The sequence below is a fragment of the Sciurus carolinensis genome, chromosome 15, assembly GCF_902686445.1.
Source record: "Sciurus carolinensis chromosome 15, mSciCar1.2, whole genome shotgun sequence".
NCBI lineage: Eukaryota > Metazoa > Chordata > Mammalia > Rodentia > Sciuridae > Sciurus > Sciurus carolinensis.
Window position 1 is genome coordinate 50,346,845 of NC_062227.1, and position 12,163 is coordinate 50,359,007.

A 12,163-nucleotide genomic window follows, 5' to 3' on the forward strand; every position below is an offset into this window, starting at 1 on the left:
TACCTAGGTAGGACATGTGCTATGTCTTTGTAAATGTGTCTGAAACATACAACCTAAGAACTCAATCCAAATTCATTCATTGAACCAATAAACATTCATTGAGCATAAACTATGTGCCAGGCACAGTCCTCTCACACAGTAAGGCAGAGAGGGCAGGCGATCAGCAGGCAATTAGAAGCACAAGTAGATACGTGGCAAGGATAGGCAAGGTCCTACTGTTGAGTATGGTAGAACTAAAAGGAGGCTTTCTGTGAAGAAGTCACGTATTACATGAGACATAGGAGATGGTGTTCTGGAGAAAGAAACACTTTCCCCCCAGGGGAAAACCATGCACACAGCCTCCTGCCTTTCTATCCCACAGTTATCAAGATGCAGGGTAAAGGGACGAAAAGGGAGCCAGCAAGTGGAGTTAGCCCTGTGCCACAGCCAGCTCACTCTGTAAACTTGAAAATGTGCTTCCTTTATTATGTTTTTTCCTTCCTTTGTGAAATCAGGATGCAGAGATACATAATACAGAAGGTCTCTACTATTTTACATTTTATGCACATTTCTCCTATCTAGTAACAAATCAATGACAGATGAGGCATGGACTTCATTGGAAAGGACTACACATTCCATCTTCTCATAGTCTCCTCTCTGCAGCTTCCTTGCATGCAATGTGGCAGTGTTAGTACAGAGAATTTGGAGAATAACAACAGGGTACAAAGGCTCCAAGGGTGGAGTGTGGAAGGGAGATAGGCAGGAAGTTGCCAAACATGCCTGCAGTAGTTTTGTCCTGGTAAGCACTAACCCAATATCATATTTATTTTCCTTTTCCTTACTATTTAAGTCAGGCCCTCTTTCATGTTGTTCACCACAGTGAACAGCGTCTAGTGAGGTATGTTTGTGTGTGTGTGTATGTGTGCTTATGTACTTGTGTATATACTCTTGTGTTTTCCCCACTACTAATTTTAATAATGAAAAGCAATCCTAAGCAAGTTCCCAAGTTGGCAGAGTTGGTAACTCAGCATAAATGACATGACCCCACTGAATGAATTATTTAACAAATATCCTACCTACCCTTTTAAAGAGGAAGTCTCTGGGACGATGGTTGAATCAGCCCAAAAGGCCACTTTCTGTTGACCTCTGAGGATAGCTATTTTCAGTCTTCAACCCTTTACCTCTCACACCAGCATTTTCTGAATGATTGAAGAGTCTGACTAAGAGAAGAGAGACAGATGTGCCCCTGGGAGCACAGCCTTGTGACCAAAGAAGAGGAATGGTCTGGGAAAAAAAATATTCTGGCAAGATGTGTACTACCTAGAAGTTCCCAAGACGTGAGTTGCCAAGACGTGAGAAAGCTTTACAAACCACTTCCTTAACTACAACATTTAAGCACAAAGCTTAAACAACACGCCTTCCATTAAAATAAACTAAAAGAAAAAATGAACATGGAGGAAACTGTTGATAACTATGTGCCATCCCTGGGTGTGAGAAGGAAAGTGGAGTTCAAATACAAGGTGTGCTCAATCCCTACTTGGAGTTTATGTGACCTCAGCTAAGGAGATAAGTCTTAGAAGATTGTGCAGGAAACAGATCTCCCAGAGGTTCAGGAGTGCAACACCTCTCCAGGCACACTCTGGCGTGCCCAGGGCTGAGTACAGGACATACAGCATCTGAAAGGTAACTTCACTCACGTGGCTCTGTCCTCTTTGCTGCTCTTCTGACACACGATGCGCTTGCAATCATTAAATCTTTGCCAAACCTTCCCTATATCTTGGAACACTCTGTCCTTCTCTTCCCATCTGACTCTGTCTTCCTTATCCAGAAAGTACGGTTGAAGTTTGGCTAACAACCACTAGAAAGTTTTCCCAATTCAAATGAACTCTAAGTGCCACGTTTTCATCTAAATTCCTGTGGCAACAAGTAATCACTTATTTAGACTTAAAGTTTCCTTATTTTATTATTTTGAATTAAATCAGATAATGAATATAAAATTCCATTGAAAGCCACAAAGGGTTAAACCAGCATTTCTTAAACCATACTCCACAGTAAAATAAATATGTGTAATATTAATACATGTTGTATTTTTAAAGAAAGAATTGCCCAACATGTGTCAAAAAGAAGCAAAATTACTCTATTCGTGGGGATAAAAATTAGAATAGTGGTCATCTGTGAGGAGAGGGAAAAGAGGATTGACTGGTAAAGATCATAATAAAACTTTCTAAAATGACGGAAATATTCTGTATCTTACTTAAGGTGTTATTTACAAGAGTATATCTAATGGTCAAAACTCATCAAAATGTATACTTAAAATCTGTATATTCTGCTCTATGTGATTATGTCTCAGTAAAAAAGTTAAATGAGACCTATATCACAAAGCTTTAAAAGCTTCTATCTTGTTATTGTATGCTATAAATCTCTAGAACATGGGTATATAACACCTTATTTGTTCAAAGCATGCTTCTTTCCCCCAAAGTGTTCTGAGATAGTAGCATTTCATGGAAAATTCTGTGCTTTTATATAGCATTTGCTTTTATTTTCTACTACTACATTAGATTCTCCAGGGTATTGAGAGACTTTATGATTGTGAATCCACAATGCCAGGCAAAGTGCCCCATAGGCACTGCTGCTGCTCAAGATAATGATGCAGATAATGATGATACAAGGTGATGTGATAAAGATAAGTAACTTGCCCCAGATCACAGCACCATTATCACAGCAACCTTAACCCCAAGGAGAATGAGCAGATTCAACTACTACCCAGGCAGGATGACAGGGGATGTTTTGATGTGAGGGTGGTATTTAGTGACTCTCGAGTCTCATAAAGTGACTGCATTCTCCATTCCTAGAGATGGTGCTGCCACCTCCTGAGAACTTATTCACCTATAAAACACCCATAAAACTTTCTGGTTCTAGGTACTGGCAATTCCGCGGTGAATAAAACACAGTTTTGTCTTCAAAAAGCTCATGGTCTGGTTTGAGTGTGAGATAAAGAGATGACTTAAAATGCAGTGGAGTAGAAGCAAATGCTTTGTTAACAGGGGGACAAAAATAACTCACTTACCCTTGGGAGAATTTGAGACACTAATATTGGCCAGTTGGAGATGGTGGTAGAAGGCATTACAAGCTGAAGGAGATAATCAGATAATAGGTTTGGGAAGGACCTTACATGCCACATGACTTCTCTGATAGAAATTATTTATCTTTAGCTTCCTCATGCCAAAATAAATATGATAATGGTTTATAAATGTACAATGAAGCCAGAACATAGAATTTGGGGGACATGAAAAAGAAATGATTGATTATCTGGGTCCACGAGAACTTCTCGTAAAGTAATGTCAGCAACTTGGGAGACTGAGGCAGAAGGAAAACAAATTCAAAGTGAGCCTCAGAAAATCAGTGAGACTCTCAGAAATTTAGCAAGACCCTGTCTCAAAATAAAAAATTAAAATTAAAAAATGGCCTGGGATGCAGTTCAGTGGTAAAACTCCACAGGGTTTAATTCCCAATGTCCACGGTGGGGGCGGGAAAAAAAGAAAGAAAGAGAAAGGAAGAGAAGCCCTTATAGATTGTGTAAAAGAGTCTGGACTTACTCTCCACAATGATTTCTAAGAGAGTGGCATGACCACATATGTAGTTAGAAGTTCATACCACATGGCTAATTTTACATGGAATTGTGTTCTTCAGTATTTTTTCCAGAATATTAATCTTGTTTCCCCAAACACATTTAATCTATTTGATGACAAGATCATTCTCCATGTTGCAAACAGAAACATAGAATGTGCTTGATATGTATTTCTTGATTAATGTAAATACAATTATCTTGTCTTCTTTCTAGATGTCTTAATTAATATCTTGGAAATAAGTAATATATAATTGTATTAAATCTTACAAAAGTTTTATATTTTTGTATACAGGTTTTTATATTTTACCTAATTTACAAAGAGAAACCAGTTTTTATTTACATTGATCCTGAGCATATACATGTAGGCTCCTTCTGCTTGAGTTGGAGAAATCTCTCAGCAAAAGGGCTGCTGATCACAGAGGTCAAAGTAGAAGTGGAGAAGAACTACCTAAGTACAAGAAATCCCCAACAAAATATATTTTGGAACAGAGGAATAAGGAATGTGGTGAGAGACTGAGTAGGGAAAAGGAAAAGAAGAGATGGAACTGATAAGTGCAACCAGATCCAAGTTCTATTTACTGGTGAATAAAAATCTTCTTTGAAAACTACTGGATTTAGTCTGAGGAAAGAAAGAATATACAAATAAGCTGAGAAAAATCAATGATGACCTTAGTAGACTGTTTAAGACTTGACTTGAGTGAGTTATTTTGTTCATCCTGGCCCATAAGTGGAAACACACAGCACAATTACTTGGATTTTAGTGTCCTGCAGCCCCTGTTAGGATTCACAGACCCTGGACATTGCCCCCTAGGCCACACAATTCCTCTCCGCCCACATGAAGATAAATTTCATATCCGCCCAGCAGTCAGCCATCATCTATTCTCAGGAGAAGAGTATATAGCATGACCTCTCTTGAAATATTAGCTCTATTTACACGGGTTTGCGTGGACCACATTACTTATGAGTCACCAAGGGGAAACGGAGCCTCCGGTAGATAAAGCGATCAGTACAAACCTCTGTAAATAAATCTAAAATTTCAATGAAGGTCATGCCAGGCCTGATTTATTCCTCAACACCCTATGAAATAATGTTGACCAGGTAAGTGGTTTTCATTTTTTTTCCCTCCATCCACATAAGGGAGAACCTTTTCGCTCTAAAGAGCTTGTCTTTTATGTTGCAATGAGCATCTGGCTAGAGAGATAATATACCCCGAAGGAAATAACCTTTTATCATTATATGAGCTTCTCAATACTGAAAGGCCAGATCACATAGCAAGATTTTGTTTTGTTTTTAATTCAATCTGGTGGTATAAGTTCTCATAACAGAACTTAAAAATTGAGGAACTATCGCTCAACAACAGAAACTTTTTATTCAATAAGCAGCAGTGGAGACTTACCTATGGGACCATGAGGTTAACTAACGCAAGAAAGATGAAGACAAACAAACCATAGTCCCTAAAGGCCCTTCCAAGTCTACACAGCAAGCCCCAGACTACTCTGGAAAAATCAGACAAACATCTAAGACCTGCTGATAAACTAGTCAGTTTGATAAATGATCATCCAACCTACATAGATTGAGCATTTTCTGAGAATAAGACATTATGCTAAATATTGGGACAAGGGGGAGGGGGAAAAGTGAAAGAAAAATGTAGCAATCCCTGACTTTCAGAAGTTTGCAAAACAGTTAAATTTTATTATGTAAATAATTATCCTAGGGAGAAAAAGTAGTTGTTATTTTTTATTTTTATTTTGGAGTTCAAAAATCATATATCTTTTTTAAATTAAATTTTCTAGTTTTCCATCCATCTTATTACACATAAAGCATATGTAGCTAAGAGACTTGGGGACTCCAGAGGAGTATCCTCCAAGAAGGAAAACACAATATTATATTCTTAGGCAAGCTTAGGAGAATTGGTGAGAAAGGTAAAGAGAAGGGTTAGGAAGTTAAGAACTAGACATTAATTAGTCCTTTAAAAAGAGGATAAGAAGCCCATCATGCAAAATGTACACATCAAGAATTTTCATTCTCAAATGACCCTTCCAAGTTTGGTTGAAATTTACCTCCCTAATGATAACATTTCCTGCTTTGATTTATATCTAGACTCATGATATAAGATGGCTGTCCCATTTGTATGAGTGCCATAAGAAATTACAGCTTAGCAGCACAATTTACAATAGCCAAACTATGGAACCAGCCTAAGTGTCCATCAACAGATGAATGGACAAAGAAAATGTGGTGTACGTACACAATGGAGTTTTATTCAGCCATAAAGAAAAATGAATATGTCATTTGCAGGAAAAAGAAGGGAACTTGAGACTATTATGTTAAGGAAATAAACCAAACTCAGAAGGTCAGGGGTCATATGTTTTCTCTCACGGAAGCTATTGAAGTAAAAGGAAAAGAAAGATGACGGAGGTTTTTATTTTTTTTCGGTGGGGGGGCAGATCTTATGAAAATTGAAGGGAGTTCAGTAGAGTAGAGCAAAGGGACCAGGGGAAGGGAAGAGGGGAGAGAAAGAGGAAAGACTGGGGAATGACATTAGCCAAATTACATTGTGATTTTGTATGCATGTACTAATAAGTAGCAACAAATACCAACATTATTTACAACTATAATGCACCAATAAAGAAATACAAAAAAAAAAATGAACTTGTAACTGAGGGAAGGGAAAAGAAAGCTATCCCTTCACCCAGTGTTAATAGAAACACCATTTTAAGAACAGTTTCTCTGGTTCCCATTAAACGTCTCATTTATATGCAAACAATTGACAAATTCCTTATAAAACATTTCTATCTGCTCATGAAACCTCCTCATCCTAAGGAGCTCATGGTGTACACAAGAGTGAAAAATCTGGAGTTTGTTACACAGACTAGTTCTTATTTAAACTAATTTCCTTATCTTCACCCTCTCTTACTTTTTCCAAACTCTTTGTGCCATCTCACTTTTCTTTCAACAAATTTCTCTTCTTTGGGGGCATGGTCTCAGACCCTGTAGAAGGGGTCAAAGTATTGGTCTTTCTGTGTGCAGTAACTCTGATTTCCAGTAGGGTGTGAGCACCCATTCTGGATGGTATATATATATATATATATATATATATATATATATATATATGGTAATTTGTTGGATTTGCGGCCCCTGCTTACAAAGGTTTCAGAACATTTTAACTGGGTAGGGTATTAGCAAAAACCTGAGGGCCGCTCGTTGTCATGCTGAGGCACTCGCCTGTATCTTTCTCCTTTTTTTCCATTCGATCAGGCTTTATGTGTGCTTTGATCCAGGCAAAACATAACAAAGATATTTTTCAGTTTCAAAACTCCAACTATATATCCACTGAGGGCAAAGCTGAAACCATCATTAGGCAACAATGATGCTTTGAAATTCCGGCTGTAGAATTTTGTGGAGCATATTCTCCTTCCCCTTTATGTGAATAAAACCCTTTATAATGCTTCAAATTCATGATGCCTCCCAGTTTCCCTGTAATGCAGCTTTGCTTTGTGATTCCCTTCTTGCTGCTAAAGAAACAGAGGACAAGAGTGGCTAAGTAACTTGCCCAAAGTTATTCACATGGATTAAAATGAGAATATTAAAACTATTGTAAAGAACAAAACGAATGTTCTCTGCAGCCTCGGTTGCTTCCTGTAGCAATGCTAATGCTTACTACCTGGAGTGCACTCTTCCTCACTTACCACCTGCCATTCCAATCTTATCCCTTCTCCGAGGTTAGCTCAGTTCCCACCTCCACAATCCAAAGTTGCCTTCTATGAACCTCTGTAAGACTGAGTGTGACATCAACCTCTCCAGGCTATACTGCACTGTTTCCTCTACAACCTAAATAGGGAAAGTCCTAAGGACAGTAACACACCCCCTGCTCCTTTTATGATCCATAGGATTGCTCGTCTTACTTCATGGTAACAGTAGTAATTCAATAAATATTCCAATAAATGACAAAAAGTACTAGATAAAGACTCAGACAAAGCATGGACTTGCACTTCCATTAGTAACCTCTGGAAACTTGAATACATCTTTGAATTTCAGTTTTCTAATCTATAGAATGAAAATTTTAAATGATGTGCTTTCTGATAATAATTCTAAGCCTCGGAGTCTATGATCCTGTTGTTTTCCTTGCACATATCCTTTGGTATGTGAAGAGGGGGAGGTTCCTCACTTTGGCCCCTCTTTGCCCTTCTGAATCCCACTTTTATCTACATGTTCCTTCAGCCTTGACCCAATTATCTCGTCATTGCCGGAAGTCAGGTTTAAAGAAGCATTACTGAATGAGTCCACTTCCAGTCTATTTAACTTGTCTACATTTTAAAACATGCATTTCAAGACATATTGAAACAAGGCTGAAGCTTTTGAATATGGGTTCCTCTGTATGAATATGAATATGTGTCCCCAGTGTATGGAGGAGGTGTGTAGCCAAATATACTTTTCTGGCATTTGGAAATAAAAATAGGACAGCCAGAGATTTTTTTGAAAAAAACATTAAAGGTTTATGTGGAAGTCTTTAGGAATTGAGGGAGGAAAGGTTTGTCACTGCATTAATCATTCCATGACAGACAACGTGTGCTCAATTTGGCATCGTGAAGTTCACACGCACCCCGAGTCTGAGTGCTTCGATACCAGTTTCTTTAATTTGCCGTCATGGGATCTGAGGTCTAGTTCAACTCTAGTTGTCTAAATATATACTTAGAAAATTGAAAATGGTTTCTCATATCCTGTTGAGAACTAATATTGGCACATTTTAGGCTGTTTGATGGGGCTTTTCCTACAAGAAATAATTAATTCTGCATTCAATTTCCAAAGACGCTTCCTTTCCCCAGGGCAGTGATCTCCTGCGAACCACGCCCTCCTAAAACAGTTGCGGGTGGGTAGCTCTCTTCTCCCAGCTTCCACCTACATCGACCTCACCTAGGTCTGTCTCAGATCTTCAAACTCCTGCCACTGAAGCTCAGTGGCAGAGTGCCCCTGGATTCAATTCCCAGTTTAAAAAACAAAAACAAACAAACAAACAAAAAACACGAAAAAAAAAAAAAAAAAAAAACGAGACCTGCTAAATGCTTGAAGCAATGAAGCAGGAAGTAAGATCATGCTGTCCATTCCCATACAGATGTGAAGACACAGTAATTCCATGAGATCTGTCCAACATCACAAGAAAAATTACTGTTGGATCAGAGGAAAGAGCTGCCCATCTCCCTCTGTTGACAACCTCATTTTTATCAGGTACATGTTTTACATTATTTGCTGATGTTTTATTAATAGCCAATGATACACCAGAATGAAGAAAACCGACCCTACACATTTTTTGCCAATAATTTTGTATCAGGTAAACTCATCTTCTACATGAAAGTGACCATAAGACATAAAGAAAGGACTCATAGAGATCCAAACATGAAGTACCCTACCTGGCCTCAGTCTCTTCATCTATAAAGTGGAGTGCTCCAAAATTATAAGAATGCTATAGTGACTTCAGAAACATCTAGGTAATAGAATATCAAGCAACCATTAAATGAAAATTACAAAAAAATGCAACACTAGGAAAAATATTTCCATTTTGAGTAATAGAAAAATACTTGATTGTATTTTTGCTCTAGTAACCATAAAAAATGTATATTTATATAAATGAAAGACTGCAAAAAGTGAAAATAATCATTTCAGAGAACATTAATAATGGGTAATTTATATGGGTGATAACAGCTCAAATAATGGTAGAATCTTTTAAATTAGCAATGAAGTAGTGAAAAGGATTGCCAGGTTCTAGCCAGCTGTGGAATTCCATGACCCTTCTATAAACATATTCATGTTTAAGTGTTCAGAAAGTATGAATGGGGTGAGGGGTTCCTCATTAAGATAAGGGATACATTTACAAAAGCCTTATGGAACAGTAAGACTCAAATGGACTTGTTTATGTCATGTAGTTTTTTGAAATAGAGAGTCTTTTACCTTCCTCTGCTTTCATCAGTCCTAGAAGGACTAGGTGTCCATGGGTCCCTTCTGCTTCTTTATTAATGATAGCACTCCTCACATGGCACAGTGACTGCATCTGACTTTCCTTAGAAAATGAAACCTCATGAAGAAAAAGATAAGGTTTTATTAAATTTCAAGTCCCAAGAACCCAACAGAGTGCTTGGCATATAGGCATGGGACAAATTAAATGACGACTTTAAAAAAAAAATGAATGAATGGATAAATGAACAAATGAGAGAAAAGACAAATAGCTGGATTAGCATCCTTGTCTTAAATGCAGAGCATCACAGTTGCTCAGGGGCTTGCATCCCATCCCAGGGCCAGGGTTTCATTTTCATTTGTTTTCCTGCAAGCTGTTTTCATATACAGAGCTCACCTACAGTTAGGGTTAGGGTTAGGTTTAGGGTAAGGATGCTCGCCAGAGAAGCATCTTTTATACTTCACCTCTCAGGCTGAAGCTGCATCCAGCCGACTCATTAAATTTGGTAGTATTATATGTTCCCTTATCTTGCTTGTTGTTATGGGTGGCATTGCTAATAAACCATCCTTGCTCATACTAATTTATTCTTTATCTGAGTGCCTCTGTATGAAAATTTTCTAGAAGTTTCTCTACCATCCATGTTTACTCACAGAGAGGACCATGAGAATGTGGGGCCATATTGGTCCTCTATCCACTTCAGAGAGAGAATATTCCCCAAAGCACATTAGTGTGCCATTGCTATAAATCCCTCTGCACATTCAGTAGAGCAGTCCTAGACAGGAATTATAATTTTTTTCCAGATACACAGACATATATAAGAAGAACTTAGTTTTTCACTTGACTTTTTAAATTTCACGTTTTCTCATTATTCAGAATACACCTCCTCCATTCTACATTTTAATTAGCATTAAGTTATGACTAAGTCTATTCCATCTAGATACCGCCACTCTCTCTTATTTTTCACTGCTCAGTGCCTTGAAAATGTTCTTCTCACTCACTAACTTCCCTTCCTTATCCCTTCTGTTACCTCTTAACTCATCACTCCAGTGAAGTTTTTTTTTTTTTCTCGAAGGTCCGTGATGATCTCTTTCAGTGAAATCCAATGGACATTTTACTCCATAGACATTATGTGGCTTCCACAGCCATAGACACTGTTCCCACCACTTCACTAAAACTTTCTTTCCTTAGCCTCTTTGGAAGTTCAATCTTTAGTTTTTCTACCTGTCTGGTCATTTCCTCAGGGACTTAGCTTTATTGACCCATATCTTAAATAACAGAGTCTATCTGGATTCTGTTTTTGCTTACCTTCTCATTTCATTTTATCTTCCTGGGAGAATTCATTTATCAGAAATTCCTACATATTGAGAAGTTCCAGTCAGATCTTTCTCCTGAGCTCCAGAACTACTATAGCATAAAGTGAACACATCCATTTGAACATCCTAGAGGCACTGAAAATTCAACATGTCAAAAAAGAACCCATCATTGTGTATATCCACAGACTGGGATTCTCATTCAAAGAAGATATACTCCATGTTTGTCTAAATATGCCAAAATAAAAAGAACATAAATTTAAAAAAAAATTAACCCATTAGTCTACTGCCACAAACATGTGCCTCTTTAATATTTTTTTATCTCTATGAATAGTAAAAACTTCCATCCACTTATCTAAAGCAGAAATTTGATCTCCAATTCTGTCTTCTCCTGTTCCCTTCACCCCCCTCCCACTCAATCAATCACCAAATCCCAATACTTTCTCTTTCTCAGTAGCTCAGATCCATTTATGTCTCTCATGTCTCTCTATTCCCTCTGCTGATAACTTAGATCAGGTTACCATCTCCAGTCACCTGGACTATTTATTTCATTTCACCTCTAAAATTAAAAGATATAGTGAAATGACACCTGAAATAAAAAAGGTACACTCATACATTGCTGGTGGAGTTGCATATTGGTGCAGCCACTCTGGAAAGCAATGTGGAAATTCCTCAGAAAACTTGGTATGGACCCTCCTTTTGACCCAGTTATCCCACTCCTCGATTTATACCCAAAGGTCTTAAAATTAGCATACTAGAGTAATGCAGTCACATCAATGTTTATAGCAGCTAAATTCACAAGAGCTAGATTGTGGAACCAACCTAGATGCCCTTCAACAGATGAATGGATAAAGAAACTGTGATATATAAACACAATGTAATATTTCAGCCATAAAGAATAATAATATTATGACATTTGCAGATAAATGGATGGAATTGGAGAATACCATGCTAAGTAAAATAAACCAATCTCAAAAAACGAAAGGCTGAATGTTTCCCCTGATTAGTGGTTGATGATATATAATGCAGGTGAGAGGTGGGGGTGAGAGAAGAATGGCGGAACTTTAGATTTCGTAGAGCGAAATGAGACGGAGGTGGGTATGAAAAATGGTGGAATGAGACAGATATCATTACCCTATGTACATGTATGATTACATAAATGGTATGAATCTGCATTGTGTTCAATCATAGAAATGAAAATATGTGCCCCATTTGTGTACAATGAATCAAAATGCAGTCTGTAAAAATATAAAAAAATTTAAAAATGCAAACGTCACTTTCTTCTTATAACCAAATTAT